Genomic DNA, 22,500 nt, shown 5'->3' on the forward strand with positions numbered 1-22,500 from the left:
CACTCTTATTCATTATCAAGAGCATTTATATTCTACTTAATTTTCTCACCTATTCATGCATTATTCAATGCCTGCTCTCAAGTTCACTCACTCACTCACTCACTCACTCACTCACTCACTCACTCACTCTTATTCATTATCGAGTCCATTTATATTCTACTTAATTTTCTAACCTATTCATGCATTATTCAATGCCTGCTCTCAAGTTCACTCACTCACTCACTCACTCACTCACTCACTCACTCACTCACTCACTCACTCACTCACTCACTTGCTTATTAATACATTAATTCACTCACTCACAACTATTTAAGGACTCGGTCATTCACTCTTACACCATTTTTTTCATTAATTCATCCATTCACTCACACATAGCTTCATTTACTCCCACGTTTGACACTCACTCACTCACTCTTATTCATTATCGAGTCCATTTATATTCTACTTAATTTTCTCACCTATTCATGCATTGTTCAATGCCTGCTCTCAAGATAATTCACTCACTCACTCACTCACTCACTCACTCACTCACTCACTGACTCACTCACTCACTCTTATTCAATATCGAGTCCATTCATATTCTACTTAATTTACTCACCTATTCATGCATTGTTCAATGCCTGCTCTCAAGTTCATTCACTCACTCACTCACTCACTCACTCACTCACTCACTCACTCACTCACTCACTCACTCACTCTTTTTCATTATTGAGTCAATTTATATTCTACTTACATTTCTCACCTATTCATGTATTATTCAATGCCTGCTCTCAAGTTCACTCACTCACTCACTCACTCACTCACTCACTCACTCACTCACTCACTCACTCACTGACTCACTCACTCACTCTTATTCAATATCGAGTCCATTCATATTCCACTTAATTTTCTCACCTATTCATGCATTGTTCAATGCCTGCTCTCAAGTTCATTCACTCACTCACTCACTCACTCACTCACTCACTCACTCACTCACTCACTCTTTTTCATTATTGAGTCAATTTATATTCTACTTACATTTCTCACCTATTCATGTATTATTCATTGCCTGCTCTCAAGTTCACTCACTCACTCACTCACTCACTCACTCACTCACTCACTCACTGACTCACTCACTCACTCTTATTCAATATCGAGTCCATTCATATTCTACTTAATTTTCTCACCTATTCATGCATTACTCAATGCCTGCTCTCAAGTTCACTCACTCACTCACTCACTCACTCACTCACTCACTCACTCACTCACTCACTCACTCACTCACTCACTCTTATTCATTATCAAGAGCATTTATATTCTACTTAATTTTCTCACCTATTCATGCATTATTCAATGCCTGCTCTCAAGTTCACTCACTCACTCACTCACTCACTCACTCACTCACTCACTCACTCACTCACTCACTCACTCACTCACTCTTATTCATTATCGAGTCCATTTATATTCTACTTAATTTTCTCACCTATTCATGCATTATTCAATGCCTGCTCTCAAGTTCACTCACTCACTCACTCACTCACTCACTCACTCACTCACTCACTCACTCACTCACTCACTCACTCACTCACTTGCTTATTAATACATTAATTCACTCACTCACAACTATTTAAGGACTCGCTCATTCACTCTTACACCATTTTTTTCATTAATTCATCCATTCACTCACACATAGCTTCATTTACTCCCACGTTTGACACTCACTAATGCACTCACTCACTCACTCACTCACTCTTATTCATTATCGAGTCCATTTATATTCTACTTAATTTTCTCACCTATTCATGCATTGTTCAATGTCTGCTCTCAAGTTAATTCACTCACTCACTCACTCACTCACTCACTCACTCACTCACTCACTCTTATTCATTATCGAGTCCATTTATATTCTACTTAATTTTCTCACCTATTCATGCATTACTCAATGCCTGCTCTCAAGTTCACTCACTCACTCACTCACTCACTCACTCACTCACTCAATCACTTACTCACTCTTATTCATTATCGAGTCCATTTATATTCTACTTAATTTTTTCACCTATTCATGCATTTACTCAATGCCTGCTCTCAAGTTCATTCACTCACTCACTCACTCACTCACTCTTTTTCATTATCGAGTCAATTTATATTCTACTTACATTTATCACCTATTCATGCATTATTCAATGCCTGTTCACTCACTCACTCACTCACTCACTTGCTTATTAATACATTAATTCGCTCACTCACAACTATTTAAGGACTCGCTCATTCACTCTTACACCATTTTTTCATTAATTCATCCATTCACTCACACATAGCTTCATTTACTCCCACGTTTGACACTCACTAATGCACTCACTCACTCACTCACTCTTATTCATTATGGAGTCCATTTATATTCTACTTAATTTTCTCACCTATTCATGCATTATTCAATGCTTGCTCTCAAGTTCATTCACTCACTCACTCACTCACTCACTCACTCACTCACTCACTCACTCACTCACTCACTCTTATTCATTATGGAGTCCATTTATATTCTACTTAATTTTCTCACCTATTCATGCATTATTCAATGCCTGCTCTCAAGTTCACTCACTCACTCACTCACTCACTCACTCACTCACTCACTCACTCACCCACTCTTTTTCATTATCGAGTCAATTTATATTCTACTTACATTTCTCACCTATTCATGCATTATTCAATGCCTGCTCTCATGTTCATTCACTCACTCACTCACTCACTCACTCACTTGCTCGCTTATTAATACATTTATTCACTCACTCACAACTATTTAAGGACTCACTCATTCACTCTTACACCATTTTTTTCATTAATTCATCCATTCACTCACACATAGCTTCATTTACTCCCACATTTGACACTCACTAATGCACTCAGTCACTCACTCACTCACTCACTCACTCACTCACTCACTCACTCACTCACTCACTCTTATTCATTATCGAGTCCATTTATATTCTACTTAATTTTCTCACCTATTCATGTATTATTCAATACCTGCTCTCAAGTTCACTCACTCACTCACTCACTCACTCACTCACTCACTCACTCACTCACTCACACACGCACTCCCTCACTCACTCACTCACTCACTCTTATTCATTATCGAGTCCATTTATATTCTACTTAATTTTCTCACCTATTCATGCATTACTCAATGCCTGCTCTCAAGTTCACTCACTCACTCACTCACTCACTCACTCACTCACTCACTCACTCACTCTTATTCATTATCTAGTCCATTTATATTCTACTTAATTGTATCACCTATTCATGCATTATTCAATGCCTGCTCTCAAGTTCACTCACTCACTCACTCAATCACTCACTCACTCACTCACTCACTCACTCACTCACTCACTCACTCACTCACTCACTCTTATTTATTATCGAGTCCATTTATATTCTACTTAATTTTCTCACCTATTCATGCATTATTCAATGCCTGCTCTCAAGTTCACTCACTCACTCACTCACTCACTCACTCACTCACTCACTCACTCACTCACTCACTCACTCCTGAGCAAGTCATCTTCCAAGTGCAATGTCACTACTGGCCAGCAGGTGGCGAGCACACAGGTGACTTCTGACTTGGTTCAATATGATGACAATAATAGATTTTAATTGTGTTGCACCAATCAAACACAGTGTAGGACATTTAGTTGTTCTTATTTTTCATTTGCCCCTCAAACTTCTCACATTTTATTTCCTCCCTCAAATGTCCACCGAGGTGTGAAAAGATGACCTTAGTAACAGAGGGAAAAACAAAATAAAGGTATATACACAGCGTGCTATCTGAGGTGTGTCCATAATAAGCAACAATGCAGTGGTCAAATACAGACTGCAGTCAAATCACTCATGTTTCAAAAGCACATTTGACTTGCTAAAAGACCAAGTGGGTTGTATAAGTACAGAAGTAGTTTGGCAAGTTTTAATTGAGTCCGAGCCAGACTGTGTTTTATCCAAGGCTTGTCCTGTTTTTTTTTTTTTAATGAGAAAATTCTGTGATGAGCGCCTGAGTGGTTTTCATTTGCAGCGAGACCCAACTGTTCATGTTTCTTCTTCCCGGGAGCGAGGGGCCGCGCCAAGAAGACCGGTTCTTCAACGTTTTCCGAAATGAGGCTTTGACGCGGCGTGTCGTACCGCCGCTCATCTTTTTGTTTGCGATTGTGCTCCGAAGTCAACATAAACATCTTCCCTCCAGCCAGGGACGAGTACCTCGGTTTTTGTTATCCAAATACATTCCAAAAGGTCAGACCAAGACCAGATTGTACGATTAGAACTAGACTTGGACTTAGACAAACATTATTGATCCACAAGGGAAATTGTTCCACAGTTACAAAGGATGGAAAGGGTAAGGATGGAAAGAATAATGCCGGTATAAAGTAGACTAAAATGTACCATAGTAACAATATAAAATATAACATATATGTAATATTTACATCTTATATATATATACAGTACATAATGATTATAATATATTATATTTTTATATAACATATATGTGGAGGGGGGCGTGGCCTGCCGGCCTGCTGCGGAACGGGGTGTGCAAGGACCGGCCTCGAGGACAGCGACAGGTGAGTTGATGGCCCAGATAGGCCTTGTTATCTAATCACCCGTCGCCTTTATTCATACTTGCCAACCTTGAGACCTCCAATTTCGGGAGGTGGGGGGTGGGGGCGGGGGGCGTGGTTGGGGCAGGGGCGTGGTTAAGAGGGGAGGAGTATATTTACAGCTAGAATTCACCAAGTCAAGTATTTCATATATATATATATATATATATATATATATATATATATATATCCCCGCGACCCCGAAGGGAATAAGCGGTAGAAAATGGATGGATGGATATATATATATATATATATATATATATATATATATATATATATATATATAATAATAATAATAATAATAATAACTGGGATTTATATAGCGCTTTTCTAAGTACCAAAGTCGCTTGTATATATATATATATATATATATATATATATATATATATATATATATATATATATATATATATATATATATATATATTTATATATATATATATATATATATATAAAAGAAATCATTGACTTTCAGTGAATTCTAGCTATAAATATATATTTATTTTATTTTATATATATATATATATATATATATATATATATATATATATATATATATATATATATATATATATATATATATATATATATATATATATATATATATATATATATATATATATATATATAAAAGAAATACTTGAATTTCAGTGTTCATTTATTTACACATATACACACACATAACACTCATCTACTCATTGTTGAGTTAAGGGTTGAATTGTCCATCCTTGTTCTATTCTCTGTCACTATTTTTCTAACCATGCTGAACACCCTCTCTGATGATGCATTGATGTGTGGCACGCACAAAAGTGCTTTCATCAAATGCACTAGATGGCAGTATTGTCCTGTTTAAGAGTGTCACAACATTGCTGTTTACTGTAGACATTGTTTATATTGTGGGAAAGCGGACTCAGGTCCGCATGGAGCTGGAGGGGGCGTGGCCTCCAGCTCCGCCGGAATTTCTGGAGATTTTCGGGAGAAAATTTGTCCCGGGAGGTTTTCGGGAGAGGCGCTGAATTTCGGGAGTCTCCCGGAAAATCCGGGAGGGTTGGCAAGTATGCCTTTATTAGCAGCAGCCGGTACGAGACACGTTGTCGGAGTTGGGGGCTGGAGAGAGAGCGAGAGAGACACGCCTAAAAGAGACTGCTGAAAAAGCAATTCCAGACTGTTGTAATAAAAAAGATTGTATTCAAACTGTCTACCGGGCTCACGGAGGATCTTTCGGGCTCAGGAGAACCCTCACGAGAAAGAGACCTTTTATGTGGCACTAAGTGATGTACTTTGACTAAAATAGTTGCCCCCCCCCATTAAAAACTCTTTAAGGTCAGAAAACTCGATTTAAATACTGTTTATAGACTCATTTTTTGTGATGTCAAAGTTTTCTATGTATTTCTATGCAGCAGGCGATATTTAGTTACGCCAGCAGAGGGCGCTTGGTGCCGTTGGTATCAGTAGCTGGCGCCGTAGAAGAAGTCTGTCAGTACGTGATATGAAAAAAACAGATGCATCCAGCTCCGGTTGTAACGCTGTGTTAATTGTTTTGCAGGTAAGCTGCTTTGCATATAACACATACAAGCAGTAGTAGAATTTATTCTGTACCTTTTAGAGTAAGCAATGTTAAGCTAATGTCTGTTTTGTAAATGTTATGAGTTAAAAACGAGTCACGTTCAGGGTATTTTCTAAGATGGCGGACGTTGGTCCGAGGGTAACCACGGTGACGAAGCAAAAATACAGTTAGCTTTATTTTAAGAGTAAGTTCACGACATAAATCCTCAGAGATACTTGAAAATAAAATGTTAAATGCCATTTATGTTACAAGGACATGCTAAACGAACTTTTGAGTGTTGTATTGATCATAAGCAGTGTTGGGACTAACGCGTTACAAAGTAACACGTTACTGTAACGCCGTTAGTTTCGGCGGTAACTAGTAATCTAACGCGTTATTTTTTTATATTCAATAACTCAGTTACCGTTACTACATGATGCGTTACTGCGTTATTTTACGTTACTTTTTATGTAGTATCTGTCAAGACTTGGACTGTGGAGTTTTTGTTTTCCCAAGATGCAAAAGGATTTGGATCGGACATGGCTTGAAGGTAAATATATTTTTAATAATATAACTATAAAGAAAGAATCCAACAAAAAGCGCGCACAGGGGCGGAGGTACAAAACTTGACTAATGAAAACAAAAGACTTGCACGGGGGCAAAAAACTATGAACAATAAAAAACACTAACTGTGGCAATAATAAACAAACTTACTTGGCATGGACATGAAGTGCGCAGACGTGGACAGAGTGTGACAGGGGGCATAAATGCGAGGATAGCAGGGTGAGAAAGGCTATGACTCCAGGACGAACAACAGAAAATCAAAAGCTTAAATAACACAGACATGATTAACAACAGGTGCGTGACTCAAAACAGGTGCGTGACATGACAGGTGAAACTAATGGGTAACTATGGTGACAAGACAAGGGAGTGAAAAGACAGAAACTAAACAAAACATGACTTAAAACAAAACATGATTACACAAACATGACAGTATCGGCTAGGAACTGAGGATCTGAGTGTGTTTTATTCCAGCGAAGCAGAGACGTGCTTCTGATTCTTCCTCTGCGCTCTCTGTGTGTGTGTGTGACTGTGTGTGTGTGCGTGGGAAGGGGAGGGGAGGGGGGTGCGCAATACAACCGTTGGCCAACAAAAAAGTAACCACAGAACACTATACGCCTATACGGTATAGTGTTCTGTGGTTACTTTTTGGTTGGCCAAGCGGACGTGACGACAGGCTGTCCCCACTCAGATCCGCACAGACCTGGAGGGGGCGTGCCTTAAGTCCGGCTGGAAATCGGCAGAAATTTGGAGAATGGTTGTCCCAGGGAGAGGCAGTGAAATTCGGGAGGGTTGGCAAGTATGAGATATTCTCACTTCTTTTCTTTTGTCGAGCACAAAGAAAAGAACATTTTAGTTAAATGTAAGTTGTGTCTTGGATCAAAGATCCCGTCTACTGCCCAAAACAACAATTCAAATGTGCCTGGTTAGGCTCTGTGTATGTCACGTGTGCCTTCCTTAGGTGAAGCCAGCTTTACAGCTATGTTGTTGATTGATTGATTGATTGATTGAAACTTTTATTAGTAGATTGCACAGTACAGTACATATTCCGTACAATTGACCACTAAATGGTAACACCCCAATAAGTTTTTTAACTTGTTTAAGTCGGGGTCCAGATACAGATACAGGTAAAAGCCAGTAAATTAGAATATTTTGAAAAACTTGATTTATTTCAGTAATTGCATTCAAAAGGTGTAACTTGTACATTATATTTATTCATTGCACACAGACTGATGCATTCAAATGTTTATTTCATTTAATTTTGATGATTTGAAGTGGCAACAAATGAAAATCCAAAATTCCGTGTGTCACAAAATTAGAATATTATTTAAGGCTAATACAAAAAAGGGATTTTTAGAAATGTTGGCCAACTGAAAAGTATGAAAATGAAAAATATGAGCATGTACAATACTCAATACTTGGTTGGAGCTCCTTTTGCCTCAATTACTGCGTTAATGCGGCGTGGCATGGAGTCGATGAGTTTCTGGCACTGCTCAGGTGTTATGAGAGCCCAGGTTGCTCTGATAGTGGCCTTCAACTCTTCTGCGTTTTTGGGTCTGGCATTCTGCATCTTCCTTTTCACAATACCCCACAGAACTTGAAATCTCCATCTCCATAGAGCAGGTCAGCAGCAGGAAGCATGAAGTGCTCTAAAACTTGCTGGTAGACGGCTGCGTTGACCCTGGATCTCAGGAAACAGAGTGGACCGACACCAGCAGATGACATGGCACCCCAAACCATCACTGATGGTGGAAACTTTACACTAGACTTCAGGCAACGTGGATCCTGTGCCTCTCCTGTCTTCCTCCAGACTCTGGGACCTCGATTTCCAAAGGAAATGCAAAATTTGCATGGTTGGGTGATGGTTTGGGGTGCCATGTCATCTGCTGGTGTTGGTCCACTCTGTTTCCTGAGATCCAGGGTCAACGCAGCCGTCTACCAGCAAGTTTTAGAGCACTTCATGCTTCCTGCTGCTGACCTGCTCTATGGAGATGGAGATTTCAAGTTCCAACAGGACTTGGCGCCTGCACACAGCGCAAAATCTACCCGTGCCTGGTTTACGGACCATGGTATTTCTGTTCTAAATTGGCCCGCCAACTCCCCTGACCTTAGCCCCATAGAAAATCTGTGGGGTATTGTGAAAAGGAAGATGCAGAATGCCAGAGCCAAAAACGCAGAAGAGTTGAAGGCCACTATCAGAGCAACCTGGGCTCTCATAACACCTGAGCAGTGCCAGAAACTCATCGACTCCATGCCACGCCGCATTAACGCAGTAATTGAGGCAAAAGGAGCTCCAACCTAGTATTGAGTATTGTACATGCTCATATTTTTCATTTTCATACTTTTCAGTTGGCCAACATTTCTAAAAATCCCTTTTTTGTATTAGCCTTAAGTAATATTCTAATTTTGTGACACACGGAATTTTGGATTTTCATTTGTTGCCACTTCAAATCATCAAAATTAAATGAAATAAACATTTGAATGCATCAGTCTGTGTGCAATGAATAAATATAATGTACAAGTTACACCTTTTGAATGCAATTACTGAAATAAATCAAGTTTTTCAAAATATTCTAATTTACTGGCTTTTACCTGTATATACTATCAAATATATACTAACATCATAATACAGTCATCACACAAGATAATCATCAGGGTATATACATTGAATTATTTACATTATTTACAATCCGGGGTGTGGGATATGGAGGGGGGGGGGGGGGGGGGGTTAGGTTTGGTTGGTATCAACACTTCAGTCAACAATTGCATCATCAGAGAAATGGACATTGGAACAGTGTAGGACTGACTTGGTAGGATATGTACAGCAAGTAGTGGACACAGAGAGAGAGATCAGAAAGTATAAGAAAAAGTGTCTACATTTGATTATTTACAATCCGAAGAGGTATTATGTGGAAGGGAGGGTGTTAGTTTAGGGTTGTAGTTGCCTGGAGGTGTTCTTTTAGTGCGGTTTTGAAGGAGGATAGAGATGCCCTTTCTTTTACACCTGTTGGGAGTGCATTCCATATTGAAGTGGCATAGAAAGAGAATGAGTTAAGACCTTTGTTAGTTCGGAATCTGGGTTTAACGTGGTTAGTGTTAGTGTTATTATGCTGTTTGTTACTTATGTATGTTATGTTGCAGCTATTTAAAATAGTTTTGTCAATTTGTTCTGGCCTGAAATAAATTGGCCCTTTGAAACATATCTTTGTCTTTGTGTGTTGTATGTAGAGCACATTGCTTAGCAGAGTTCAGTGATGCAAATGCATGTCAAGTTGATCAACAGATTGTATTATTCTCCAGTGCAATAACAGTACTAAAATGAAGGCTAAAAGGGCATTAATGGGAGCTTTAAAAAAAAAAAGTAGAAGAAGTAACTAAATAGTTACTTTTCACAGTAACGCATTACTTTTTGGTGTAAGTAACTGAGTTAGTAACTGAGTTACTTTTGAAATAAAGTAACTAGTAACTGTAACTAGTTACTGTTTTTCAGTAACTAACCCAACACTGATCATAAGCACACCCATACTTGCCAACCTTGAGACCTCCGATTTCGGGAGGTGGGGGCGTGGTCGGGGTTGAGGCGGGGCGTGGTTAAGAGAGGAGGAGTATATTGACAGCTAGTCACCAAGTCAAGTATTTCATACATATTATATATATATATATATATATATATATATAGATATCTACATCCTGAAAATATGCAAACAAAACTGTGTTTAGATAATTGATACTTCAAACTTGCATAAATAAATATTAAGGAATATAACATAACTTGGCTTCTGAGAGTTTCAAAATGTAATGAATAAAATGCTAAAGTTGTTGATAAACAAGCAATTATTTTAATAATTAAATATGGTCATTTTAAATGAATTATTATGGTAATTTAAAATCAATTATTTGAAATATGTTTATTTTAATGTATAATTCTATGGCTGGATGTAATAAGGAGTCACGAAAAAATACAAATAAAAATACAATTAATTTTGATGTTTTTAGCAAAATATAGTAAAAATGTATGTTTTTAAAAAAAATTAATAAATATATTTATTTTTAGGTAAGATAAACATAAAAATACAATTCATCTCTAGTCTGGATGATTTAGTTCTTGTCACCCTGTTGTCCTCCCGTCATGAAAAAAGACTGTCCTCACTCAGGTCCGCATGGAGCTGGAGGGGGCGTGGCTTCCAGCTCCGGCTGAAAATCGGGAGATTTTCGGGAGAATATTTGTCCCGGCAGGTTTTCGGGAGAGGCGCGGAATTTCGGGAGTCTCCCGGAAAATTCGGGAGGCTTGGCAAGTATGGTCATCACTTGTTCACACCTCCTCATATGGAAGATGCTTTTCCTTCTTCATGTCTCTAGAAGGGTAGAAATACAAGAACGCGCGCACACACACACACACACACACACACACACACACACACACACACCTTCTGATGAAACCGACCAGATGATGAACATGCATCCGCTCTAATGACGGACGTATTAACTGTTTGCATACCTTGTCTAGGGTATGTTCGGCAGCGCACACACACAGAGTACTTACAAGCAGACACAGTGTGTAGACAGAAAAGGGAGAACGGACGCATTTTGGCGTAAAAAGTAAAGATAAAGGTGAAGTTATAACACTGAAACACCCTCAGGAAGAGCTGCTTTGTAGTGTTTTAGCTACTTCTAAATCACCAATCCTTGTCTCCATGGCGACAAATAAAGTAAGTTTATTCCACGTAGCATTATCACTGGAGGACGAGGAATAGCTAAACATGCTTCACTACACACCGTAGGAGGATACAATAGCTCACTGGCATCACCACTAACAAAAGATACACCTGACATCCACTGTAATGATACCAAGTACAAAAGCGTATCTAGTCGATACTACTATGATTACATCTGAAATTTTTTATCGTCACAAAATCTTTTTTTCCTTTTTAAAAAATTCATATTATGTTTATAAAGTGAGTAAATATGTCCCTGGACACATGCGGACTTTGAATATGACCAATGTATGATTTTCACGTCTTGGTCCTGGGTGTTTGCTTTTCCGGAAGGCAACGGAAAGTTGGCTCGGGCGAGACGGGAATGTAAGTACATGTTTTATTTAATATATCAAAAAAGAACAAACGAAAAGCGTGCACAATGGCAGAGGTACAAAACTAGGCTATTGAAAACACAACTTGCACATAGGCAGAAACTGTGAACAATGAAACAAAAACACTAACTGTGGCATTAATACACAAAAACTTACTTGGCATGGACTATGAAGTGCGCAGAGGTAAACAGAGTGTGGCAGGGGTATGAATCTGGATGTCGCCAGAAAGACAAACTGAAAACAATGAACTTAATTACTACAGACATGATTAGTGAAAACAGGTGGGTGACTCAAAACGTGAAACAGGTGCGTGACGTGACAGGTGAAAACTAATGGGTTGCTATGGTGACAAGACAAGGGAGTGAAAAGCCAGAAACTAAAGAGTCCAATAACTAAACAAAACATAACATGACTAAAACAAAACATGATTACACAGACATGACAATGATCCTGTAACTACTTGGTATCGCATCGATACCTAAATGTGTGGTTTCATCCAAAACTAATGTAAAGTATCAAAGAGGAGAAGAATAAGTGATTATTACATTTTAACAGAAGTGTAGATAGAACATGTTGAAACTGAAAATAAGCAGATATTAACAGTAAATGAACAAGTGGATTAATAATCAATTTTTACAGTTTGTCCCTCATAATGTGTACAAAATAATAGGTGTATAAATGACACAATATGTTACTGCATAGACTAATTAGGAGTCTTTGTTTGTTTACTTACTACTAAAAGACAAGTTGTCTAGTATGTTCACTATTTTATTTAAGGACTAAATGACAATAATAAACATATGTTTCATGTACCCTAAGATTTTTTTTGTTCAAATAAAGCCAAATGTCAGGTTCAAACACTGATGACATATATTAAACAAGACAAGAAGCAAGGAATTAAACAGGGACAGAATTAAATTTGGCTGAATGAGGAGAAACGCGTACACCTGTACCCTTGCACAGTGTGACCACGCTCTGACGAAAGATTGTACGCCTCCTCTTTTATTTGGACTTTCCCTGATTACATGGCATCAGCTGTTTCTAAGGGAGGGGGGGTCGTAAACAGCCATCGCCTTTGATTACAAACAGTTCAAAGAAGAGGTGCCTGGAGCTTGGGCAGGTCCTGATTTCTCTCCGCTTTGTAGATCTCGGGTCAAGACAAAATCTTTCTGTGGATTACAATACATCAAAGAAACAGAACCATTTATGTCGCTCCCCATCCTACACAGTGGAGTTTTACAAGCCTTTTGTTTGGTAGGATCAAAGACAGCTTTTCGTCCTCTCGCAGGGCGAGCTGAACTCAATGTAACACAAAGTTTTGTGATAACTTAGACACAATTATTCTGACACCAATAAAATGCCATTTTTCTGTGGTCCCCTTTATTTAGAAAAGTATCGAAAAGTATCATTTTGTATATATAAAGTATACATTTTGTAACCGGTACCAACATGTTGGATGTATGTTTCATGTACCCTAAGATTTTTTGTTAAAATAAAGACAATAATTACATTTTTTTGTGGTCCCCTTTATTTAGAAAAAAGTATGGAAAAGTATCAAAATACGTTTTGGTACCGGTACCAAGGTACTGGTATGGCGACAACACTAGTCGTGTCTGGTGAGGGTCACTTCACATTCACATCTTTTAATATTTCATGACTCTTTCTCACGACAAGAATGACTTTACAATGCAAAAAGTCAGTGTTCAAAAACAAGAAAAAACAAAACAAAAATGATGGGTATTTTATTTGAACTAAGCAAAATTATCTGCCAATAGAACAAGAAAATTTGGCTTGTCAAGACTTTCCAAAACAAGTAAAATTAGCTAACCCCAATGAACCCAAAAATACCTTAAAATAAGTATATTCTCACTAATAACAAGTGCACTTTTCTTGGTAGAAATTTTTTTTTTGACCTTTTTCGTCAATATGTTGTTTTTGCCGTGTTCACACTGCAAAAACTGACATCTAAGTAAGATGACATATATCAAATAAGGGTGATATTTGCTTATTTTCTGTCTGATAAGGTAATTATTCTCACTAAGCAGATTTTATGTTAGAGTGTTTTACTTGTTTTAAGTGTTTTGGTCCTAAATGATCAGTAAGACAGACTTGCCAACCCTCCCGGATTTTCCGGGAGACTCCCGAAATTCAGCGCCTCTCCCGAAAACCTCCCGGGACAAATTTTCTCCCGAAAATCTCCCGAAATTCAGGCGGAGCTGGAGGCCACGCCCCCTCCAGCTCCATGCGGACCTGAGTGACGTGTTGACAGCCTGTTGTACTTGCATATGTGACCCACCCATAATGTGTCACATTTTTGTGTTGATTTATTTAGTTTATTTTGTGGTTTGAATTTGTTTTTGGAGCTGTCATTACACATTTATCAGTATTCACATTGGTCAGTAGGGGGCAGTAGGGCGTTTCTTCCCAATTGAATGCTATCACCTGCAGACCGGAAGTGTCTTGTCATTCTAATGAGCGCGACCAGTCTGTGAACAATTGAAACGTCCTGTGTGCTTTTTCCTCCTGTATAACAGGTTAGTTTTGGTGAATCAACTCACTGAATAATATCCATGTGATCTTTATAAGTTTAAGTACACATTCTGATGGTTGAGCCTAACTCTAAAGTGTTTGTGAGTTGTAGTTTGTGTTTGTGAATGAATCCAGTGCACAGCTGCAGTAATCAATACAAAAAGGCGACGTGAGTACGCAATGTTTATATAGGAACTTCTGATCCTAATTCAGACTCCCAAATTAGAGCTCCCGTTTTCTTATTGATTTTATAATGTGTATTTGTATAATGCGTGTGTTCTGAAATAGTGACAGAGAATAGAACAAGGATGGACAATTCAACCCTTAACTCAACAATGAGTAGAGGAGGGTTATGTGTGTTACACACATAATACTTGAATTTCAGTGTTCATTTATTTACACATATACACACAGTGTGTATATGTGTAAATAAATGAACACTGAAATTCAAGTATTTCTTTTATTTATGTATATATATATATATATATATATATATATATATATATATATATATATATATATATATATATACATAATAAAATATATATGTATATATATATATATATATATATATATATATATATATATATATATATATAGCTAGAATTCACTGAAAGTCAAGTATTTCTTATATATATATATATATATATATATATATATATATATATATATATCTTAACCACGCCCCCCCGACCACGCCCCCCACCTCCCGAAATCGGAGGTTTCAAGGTTGGCAAGTATGCAGTAAGATATTACAGCTTGTTGCTGAGATGTGATGACCTATATTGAGTAAAACATGCTTGAAACTAGAATATCAAGTGTTGCAAAGCTGTGTCATCAACACTCACAAGTATAAAACTACTTTTTTAAAGTCATCATTTCTTATTTCAAGCATGAAAAAAAATAAAATCATGATGCTGAGCGCATATCATTATGTCAAGATATTGGCACTAGCATTTACTTCATTTAAGAATATTTTTCAACATATTGAGCAAAAAGGTCTAATTTTTTTTTCTACCAAGAAAAGTGCACTTGTTATTAGTGAGAATATACTTATTTTAAGCTATTTTGGGGTTCATTGAGGTTAGCTAATTTCACTTGTTTTGGAAATTCTTGACAAGCCGAATTTTCTTGTTCTATTGGCCGATAATTTTGCTTAGTTCAAATAAAATACCCCTCATTTTTGTATTTTTTTTTTTGCTTGTTTTTGAACACTGACTTTTTGCAGTGAGCAGGATACAAAAATGTCAGAAAAATTGTATTTAAATTATCAAAAAACTTTCCGTTCGCTGAGTTCCCAATGAACAGACAAGAGGCTGTTTTTGTTGCACCAAGCAAAGGCTTGGAAAATTCCATTGTGTACGACGGGAGGAGACGGGATGGGGGTTATCTATTGTCATCCAAGACCTGCTCAAGCTGAATTTTTTTTTTTGGACCTTTTTGCTCAATATGTTGTTTTTGCCGTGTTCACACTGCAAAAACTGACATCTAAGTAAGATGACATATATCAAATAAGGGTGATATTTGCTTATTTTCTGTCTGATAAGGTAATTGTTCTCACTAAGCAGATTTGATGTTAGAGTGTTTTACTTTTTTTAAGTGTTTTGGTCCTAAATGATCTCAGTAAGATATTACAGCTCTGAGTTCCCAATGAACAGACAAGAGGCTGTTTTTGTTGCACCAAGCAAAGGCTTGGAAAATTCCATTGTGTACGATGGGAGGAGACGTTGATGGGGGTTATCTATTGTCATTGAAGACCTGCTCAAGCTGAATCCAGGACCAGCTCAAGCCTGAGGCATCTTTTTCTTTTGTGTTAATGTGACCAAAAACAATGACTGTTTACATACTCCCCATTCTTTTGGGAGCATATGTTATGTAAACAGGGAAAGTCCAAATAAAAAGAGGTGGCGTACAATCTTTCGCTAGAGCGTAGGTGACACTGTAAGAGGTTACAGGTCGACACGTTTCTCCTCAATTGAGCAAAATTTAATTCTGCCTCTGTTTGATTCCTTGCTTCTTGTCTTGTTTAATAAATGTCATCAGTGTTTGACACAAACGAGGGCAAAAGGCTGATATTTCTACACGACTCAGGCGCCACCTTATCTGCCTCTCACGCGCCATTACTTTGGGTTTATCTCTCCATCGCCGTTATCTGGTAGGAGATGCTGTCGTCTGTTATCCCCCCTCACTCCCCTCCATTGATCCCCCATCTGCTTCATTATCACAGTTGCTATTTGCAGAGCAGGTAGTCCACCTCTGACTCTTCCTCTGCAACTTTAGGAAGGACCGACGCTGCCAAGGGATTCTTCTGTGCTGGCCGTGTGTCATGTTGCTATTTCGGGCCTCTCCGCCATCATGGCCGCCGTGAGCCAGGTGCCAATTTGGCAATGGAGAAGGTTTTTTTTTCCCGCTATCTAATCTCCAGTGTGTTCACTGACTATTATATTAATGACATCCTATTAGTGTTGTCCTGATTCCAACATGTTAGTACCGGTACCAAAATGTATTATACTTTATATATACAAAATGATACTTTTCGCTACTTTTCTAAATAAAGGGGACCACAGAAAAATGGCATTTTATTGGTGTCAGAATAATTGTGTCTAAGTTATCACAAAACTTTGTGTTACATTGAGTTCAGCTCGCCCTGCGAGAGGACGAAAAGCTGTCTTTGATCCTACCAAACAAAAAGGCTTGTAAAACTCCACTGTGTAGGATGGGGAGCGACATAAAGGGTTCTGTTTCTTTGATGTATTGTAATCCACAGAAAGATTTTTGTCTTGACCCGAGATCTACAAAGTGGAGAGAAAGCAGGACCTGCCCAAGCTACAGGCACCTCTTCTTTGAAGTGTTTGTAATCAAAGGCGATGGCTGTTTATGACCCCCCTCCCTTAGAAACAGCTGATGCCATGTAATCAGGGAAAGTCCAAATAAAGAGTGTGGTGACACTGTGCAAGGGTACAGTGAAGTGAAGTGAAGTGATTTACTACATTTATATAGCGCTTTTTCTCAAGTGACTCAAAGCGCTTTACATTGTGAAACCCAATATCTAAGTTACATTTACACCAGTGTAAGTGGCACTGAGAGCAGGTGGGTAAAGTGTCTTGCCCAAGACTCGGATGGAGGAAGCGGGGATCGAACCTGCAACCCTCAAGTTGCTGGCACGGCCACTCTACCAACCGAGCTATACCGCCCCTACAGGTGTACGCGTTTCTCCTCATTGAGCCATATTTAATTCTGTCTCTGTTTAATTCCTTGCTTCTTGTCTTGTTTAATAGATGTCATCAGTGTTTGAACCTGACATTTGGCTTTATTTGAACAAAAAAAATCTTAGGGTACATGAAACATATGTTTATTATTGTAATTTAGTCCTTAAATAAAATGTTGAACATACTAGACAACTTGTCTTTTAGTAGTAAGTAAACAAACAAAGACTCCTAATTAGTCTGCAGTAACATATTGTGTCATTTATACACCTATTATTTTGTACACATTATGAGGGACAAACTGTAAAAATGTATTATTAATCCACTTGTTCATTTACTGTTAGTATCTGTTTATTTTCTGTGTTATCATGTTCTATCTACACTTCTGTTAAAATGTAATAATCACTTATTCTTCTCTTCTTTGATACTTTACATTAGTTTTGGATGATACCACCCATTTGGGTATCCGATACCAAGTAGTTACAGGATCATACATTGGTCATATTCAAAGTCCTCATGTGTCCAGGGACATATTTCCTGAGTTTATAAACATAATATACATTTTTTTAAAAAGGAAAAAAGATTTTGTGATGCTAAAAAATATCGATGTAATCATAGTAGTATCAACTCGATACTCTCCTGTACTTGGTATCATTACAGTGGATTGTCAGGTGTAGATCCACCCACGGCATTTGTTTACATTGTGAGCTTTGGTGTGTTATGAAGCATGTTTAGCTATTCCTCGTCCTCCAGTGATAATAATACTTTACTTGTCGCCATGGAGGCGAGGATTAGTGATTAAGAAGTAGCTTAATCACTGGACTTTAGCCGCTAGCTAGCCAGTTATGTCTCAAAACAGCTCTTCCTGAGGGTGTTTCAGTGTTATTTATAACTTCACCTTTATCTTTACTTTTGAGGCTTTTTCTGTCTACACACTGTGTCTGCTTGTAAGTACTCTGTGTGCGTACGCTGCCGAACATGCTCCTCTGCTCGTAAAACCAGCAATGACACAACGTGACGATGACGAGTGGGGGACCGGTACTTTTTAGAGGTGGTATAGTACCGAATATGATTCATTAGTATCGCGGTCCTATACTAGTACCGGTATACCGTACAACCCTACATCCTATTCATAGTGGAATGTAGTGTATGTTTATTAACATTGATCCTAAATATTGTAAGGTTTGGTCTCCGGTAAAAACTGGTATACATTTTTGGTGTAAATGTTAATTGTTTAATAACAATATCAAATTTCGATAATTGTGCTTGTAAGTTTTTACAACCGTAAATACGCTGCTACTTTTTCCCTACGCTTTGTACCCTGCGGCCTATAAGATGGTGCGGCTAATTAATGGATTTTTTTTTTTTTTGCTGAAGGCAATAATACAAATAGTTGAAAAAAACAACAAAAAACAAGTGTGTTATTATGTGTGCAACGTTGCCATCTTTTGGATATGTTTGCCCACTGCAGGTGCTGCGGTGTCCTTCCATTTAGTGCTTTCAACCAGAAGTAGGGTGCCGTTCAGTCCTCTAACCGTCCACAGCGTTTCTACCCGTGTGGATTCTTCATTCATCACTCCGAGCGACGTTTGCAAGTTTTACAATATAACTAAAACTATTCATCTTTTATGATGTATGTAGGAGTGTTTTCATGCATATTTGTATCGTAATGTATTTAGCATTAGCTAATTGTCATGACTTGGTCCTGGGTGTTTGCTTTTCCGGGATGCAACGGAAAGTTGGCTCGGGCGAGACGGGAATGTGAGTACATTTTTATTTAAACTACAAAAAAGGGAAGTAAACAAAAGGCGCGCACAATGGCGGAGAACAAACTATGAAACCAAATACTTGCACAAAGGCAAAAACTATGAACAACAAAAAAACACTAACTGTGGCAATAATAAACAAAACTTACTTGGCATGGACAAAAACGGCATGAAAAAGCGCAGCAAGGGTCATAAGTGTGTGGAGAGTATAAATGCGGGGATGTCACCAGCAAGACAAACTGAAAAACAATGAACTTAAATACTACAGAGATGATTAACGAAAACAGGTGCGTGACTCAAAACGTGAAACAGGTGCGTCACTGGCATCACCACTAACAAAAGATACACCTGACGTCCACTGTAATGATACCAAGTACAAAAGCGTATCTAGTCGATACTACTAAGATTACATCTGATATTTTTTATCGTCACAAAATCTTTTTTCCTTTTCACAAAAATTCATATTATGTTAATAAACTCAGTAAATATGTCCCTGGACACATGAGGACTTTGAATATGACCAATGTATGATTTTCACGTCTTGGTCCCGGGTGTTTGCTTTTCCGGAAGGCAACGGAAAGTTGGCTCGGGCGAGACGGGAATGTAAGTACATATTTTATTTAATATATCAAAAAAGAACAAACAAAAAGCGTGCACAATGGCGGAGGTACAAAACTAGGCTATTGAAAACAAAACTTGCACATAGGCAGAAACTGTGAACAATGAAACAAAAACACTAACTGTGGCATTAATACACAAAAACTTACTTGGCATGGACTATGAAGTGCGCAGAGGTAAACAGAGTGGGACAGGGGTATGAAACTGAATGTCGCCAGAAAGACAAACTGAAAAACAATGAACTTAAATACTACAGACATGATTAACGAAAACAGGTGCGTGACTCAAAACGTGAAACAGGTGCGTGACGTGACAGGTGAGAACTAATGGGTTGCTATGGTGACAAACAAGAGTGCACAATGAGTCCAAACGTGGAACAGGTGAAACTAATGGGTAATCATGGAAACAAGACAAGGGAGTGAAAAGCCAGAAACTAAAAAGTCCAATAACTAAATAAAACATGACTAAGACAAAAACATGATCACACAGACATGACACTAATAAGCCAACACATGTTCGAATGTTTGTGTCAGTAATAATAACTTACAATGGTATTTTTTTTTTAAAGCAATGACATTCTAAAGGACCTAGTGGTTAGAGTGTCCGCCCTGAGATGGGTAGGTTGTGAGTTCAAACCCCGGCCGAGTCATACCAAAGACTATAAAAATGGGAGCCATTACCTCCTTGCTTGGCACTCAGCATCAAGGCTTGGAATTGGGGGTCGAATCACCAAAAATGATTCCCGGGCGCGGCCACCGCTGCTGCTCACTGCTCCCCTCACCTCCCAGGGGGTGATCAAGGGTGATGGGTCAAATGCAGAGATTAATTTCGCCACACCTAGTGTGTGTGTGACAATCATTGGTACTTGGTAACTTTTAAAGACCCCTAACCCTAGATGCACAATAACCTTTTTCATTTACAAGCCTTGTTTAAAAGCAGAAAATATTGTACAAATATAATAAAAAAAAACAAAAAACATGTTTACTTGACCCATTTCCTGGGAAACTTATCAAGGAGCTTTTTGTATTATTAGGTCCATCAGTGCTAAATATTATAAACTTATCACTTTCCTCTGGCACTGTTCCCCTAGCATTCAAGAAAGCGGTTATTCATCCTCTGCTCAAAAGACCTAACCTTGATCCTGACCTCATGGTAAACTACCGACCGGTGTCCCACCTTTCCTTTATCTCGAAAATCCTCGAAAAAATTGTCGCACAGCAGCTAAATGAACACATAGTGTCTAACAATCTCTGTGAACCTTTTCAATCCGGTTTCAGGGCAAATCACTCTACGGAGACAGCCCTCGCAAAAATGACTAATGATCTACTGCTAACGATGGATTCTGATGCGTCATCTATGTTGCTGCTTCTTGATCTTAGCGCTGCTTTCCATACCGTCCATCATAATATTTTATTAGAGCGTATCAAAACACGTATTGGTATGTCAGACTTAGCCTTGTCGTGGTTTAACTCTTATCTTACTGACAGGATGCAATGCGTCTCCCATAACAATGTGACCTCGGATTATGTTAAGGTAACGTGCGGAGTCCCCCAGGGTTCGGTTCTTGGCCCTGCACTCTTTAGTATTTACATGCTGCCGCTAGGCGACATCATACGCAAATACGGTGTTAGCTTTCATTGTTATGCTGATGACAGCCAACTCTACATGCCCCTAAAGCTGACCAACACGCCGGATTGTAGTCAGCTGGAGGCGTGTCTTAATGAAATTAAACAATGGATGTCCGCTAACTTCTTGCAACTCAACGCCAAGAAAACGGAAATGCTGATTATCGGTCCTGCTAAACACCGACATTTATTTAATAATACCACCTTAACATTTGACAACCAAACAATTACACAAGGCGACTCAGTAAAGAATCTGGGTATTATTTTCGACCCAACTCTCTCCTTTGAGTCACACATTAAGAGTGTTACTAAAACGGCCTTCTTTCATCTCCGTAATATCGCTAAAATTTGTTCTATTTTATCCACTAGCGACGCTGAGATCATTATTCATGCGTTAGTTACGTCTCGTCTCGACTACTGTAACGTATTATTTTGGGGTCTCCCTATGTCTAGCATTAAAAGATTACAGTTGGTACAAAATGCGGCTGCTAGACTTTTGACAAGAACAAGAAAGTTTGATCATATTACGCCTATACTGTATTTACCTTTATATACATATATACATATATATATACCTATACTGGCTCACCTGCACTGGCTTCCTGTGCACTTAAGATGCGACTTTAAGGTTTTACTACTTACGTATAAAATACTACACGGTCTAGCTCCGTCCTATCTTGCCGATTGTATTGTACCATATGTCCCGGCAAGAAATCTGCGTTCAAAGAACTCCGGCTTATTAGTGATTCCCAGAGCCCAAAAAAAGTCTGCGGGCTGTAGAGCGTTTTCTATTGGGGCTCCAGTACTATGGAATGCCCTCCCGGTAACAATTAGAGATGCTACCTCAGTAGAAACATTTAAGTCCCATCTCAAAACTCATTTGTATACTCTAGCCTTTGAATAGCCCCCCTTTTTTAGACCAGTTGATCTGCCGTTTCTTT

General features: G+C 38.4%; 1 long non-coding RNA gene across 1 annotated transcript in view; it reads left to right on the top strand.

The window, feature by feature from the left end:
• Window positions 1-6,083: 6,083 nt before the first annotated feature.
• The window catches only part of LOC140679040 (uncharacterized), an 18,128-nt gene continuing 1,711 nt past the window's right edge, over window positions 6,084-22,500 (top strand). The window contains exons 1-2 of the long non-coding RNA XR_012050620.1: window positions 6,084-6,165; window positions 10,881-11,021. This is a non-coding gene — a long non-coding RNA (uncharacterized lncRNA). The remainder of the gene's footprint in view (window positions 6,166-10,880; window positions 11,022-22,500) is intronic.

The sequence above is a fragment of the Nerophis lumbriciformis genome, linkage group LG10 (assembly GCF_033978685.3).
Source record: "Nerophis lumbriciformis linkage group LG10, RoL_Nlum_v2.1, whole genome shotgun sequence".
Classification (NCBI taxonomy): domain Eukaryota; kingdom Metazoa; phylum Chordata; class Actinopteri; order Syngnathiformes; family Syngnathidae; genus Nerophis; species Nerophis lumbriciformis.